This window comes from Citrus clementina, unplaced genomic scaffold (genome assembly GCF_000493195.1).
Source record: "Citrus clementina cultivar Clemenules unplaced genomic scaffold, Citrus_clementina_v1.0 scaffold_3, whole genome shotgun sequence".
In the NCBI taxonomy this organism is placed as follows: Eukaryota; Viridiplantae; Streptophyta; class Magnoliopsida; order Sapindales; family Rutaceae; genus Citrus; species Citrus x clementina.
The window spans coordinates 24,362,579-24,365,552 of NW_006262339.1; positions in this window are offsets into that span (position 1 = coordinate 24,362,579).

Genomic DNA, 2,974 nt, shown 5'->3' on the forward strand with positions numbered 1-2,974 from the left:
CGCTAGAGCTACTTTCGACAAAATCTCTAGATATTTTGAAGGTTCTTGCTTCCTTGAAAATGTTAGAGGAGAATTACAAAGACCGGGAGGATTAGCTTGCCTGCGACAAAAACTTCTTTCAAATTTATTGAAGGATAAAAATGTGATTCTTGATATTGGCCTCAATTTTCGAAGGCTCAGCCGCATGAAGGTTCTGATTGTTTTTGATGATGTGACTTGCTTCAGCCAATTGGAATCTTTAATTGGAAGTCTTGATTGGTTGACGCCTGTGAGTCGAATCATAATAACCACCAGAAATAAACAAGTGCTTAGAAATTGGGGGGTGAGGAAAATATATGAGATGGGGCCATTAGAGTATCATCACGCTCTTGAGCTTTTTAGTCGACATGCCTTCAAACGAAACCATCCTGATGTTGGTTACGAGAAACTTTCAAGCAAGGTAATGAAATATGCTCAAGGTGTTCCTTTAGCTATTAAAGTTTTGGGTTGCTTTCTATATAAAAGGGAAAAAGAAGTCTGGGAAAGTGCAATAAATAAATTGCAAAGTATCCTCCACCCAAGTATCCTAGAGGTATTAAAAATAAGTTACGATGGTTTGGACGATAAGGAGAAAAATATTTTCCTTGATGTTGCTTGTTTCTTTCAAGGCGAGGGTGTAAATCTGGTAGTGAAATTCTTTAATGCAAGCGGTTTCTACCCAGAAATAGGAATAAGTATTCTCGTCGATAAATCTCTCATTGTTATTGATTCATACAGCAAGATAACAATGCATGATTTACTACAAAAATTGGGTCGGGAAATTGTTCGACAAGAATCAATTAATCCTGAAAACCGCAGTAGGCTGTGGCATCATGAGGATACCTATGAAGTTCTTACACATAATACGGTAATCATTTTGTTGTGGATTATTATTTTGGAATATTATAGCATTTACAAACTTGATATAATATATATATATACGTGCTTGAACCGATGAGCCTTGGAATTAATAGCAGTGTGACAATGATTAGGAAAAAAAAACAATAATGGTTAAATGATGTAACAATAAATTATAAATGCCATGACAACTTGTGTGATCGTTTGTAAGCCTAATTTATATATCAACTTGTGTACTATACATACAGAATTTTTATGTTAAATATTACGTGTGATATTATGTTTCTTTGTGCATTTGCAATTAAGAGTTTAGCTGCCGAGCAATAACCATAAACATGGATTATTGAAATTTGATTCCTGTAATGGCAGAGAGCCCCACTCCTATCCCACCTCAACTCTACTCAAGAATAAATAAACGTTGAATTAATAACTAAGCTACCTCTAATCGTGAATTAATGACAAACTTACCCCAAAAAATTGTCTTGGTTGGGTTGAGGTGCGATTCATTGGTGGAATATACATATCATTTTTCATTTAATTTTAACTTTATTCTTTTTTTTTTTAAATTAAATTTTAGGGGACAGAAAAAATTGAGGGCATTTGTTTGGATATGTCAAAAGTAAAAGATATCCATCTAAATCCCAATACTTTCACAAAGATGCGTAAGTTGAGATTTTTAAAATTCTATAGCTCATCATTCAATGGAGAGAACAAATGTAAGGTGTCTTATTTGCAAGACCCCGGATTTGCTGAAGTGAAGTATTTTTACTGGCATGGATACCCGTTGAAGTCATTGCCTTCAAACCTTAATGCAGAGAAGCTTTTGTTTCTTGAACTGCCTGGTAGCGACATTGAACAACTTTGCGATGGTGTGAAGGTATGTATATCTTGATATATATGTGCAATCTTTCAATAATAACGTTAAATTATCATACATGGTAATGATTTTGTGTTGGCTTCTTTTTGATCGAGCAGCGTCATGGTAAGTTAAACCAGATAATCCATGCTGCCTGCAAGAAGCTAATTCCCAAAATTCCAAGCCCCACGTTGATTCCACATCCGAACAATCTAGTTGCCTTGAATCTAACAGGTAGCAAAAGCCTGAAAAGTCTTCCAGCTAGAATATTTAATTTGGAATTTCTTATCGAACTTGATCTTTCGGGTTGTTCAAAACTGAAGAGGCTTCCAGACATCTCATCTGGTAACATAAGCCGGCTATATTTAAGTGGAACTGCAATTGAAGAACTGCCCTCATCATTTGAGCTTCTACTTAGGCTTTCGTGGCTGGACCTTTCAGATTGTAAAATGCTTAAGAGTCTCCCAAGCAGCCTATGTAAGTTGAAATCTCTTGGAGTTCTTGATCTCCATGGTTGCTCAAATCTTCAGAGATTGCCTGAACGTCTTGGCCAGTTATCGTCGCCAATATTGTTGAATCTAGTGAAAACCAATATTGAGAAGATACCAAAAAGCATTTTCCAACTTTTAGTGTTGCGACGCCTGATCTTAAATTATTGTGAGGGGCATTATGAATCCTTATCAAAGCCTCCATTCCTTGTACGATGGTTAGATGCCGATCATTGCCCGATACTGCAATCATTCATAGGTTCATTCTCTAAGTTCTGAATCTTATAAGCAGTGTTTTTTGACCAAAGCAATAACTTTAAATTGGAAGGTAATTCTACTGCAGGAATTATTGAAGATTCTCAGAGAACTGAGCATATGGGCCATGTGGCAGCTGCCCGTTGGAAAGAAGTACGGGAAAAGGTGTGTCATAACTCTCTCTCCTTACAATTTATACAACATTTTTTTGTTTAAAATTATGATTTTTTTGGTATAGAGAGGTTGTCCCAAGGAAGGCCATTTCGTACTAGCTGGGAATGAAATTCCAAGGTGGTTTAATTTTCAAAGTGTGGGATCTTTTATAACCTTGGAGATGCCCCCTGATTTCTTCAATAACAATAGAGTACTGGGCTTTGCATTTAGTGCTATTTTAGCATTTTCAGACCGTCATGTAGATTGTGGCAGATGGTTTTCATTTTCTTGTGAGTTCAAAGTAAAAACCACCAAAGATTGTGATCTGCATGACACACGGTTATTT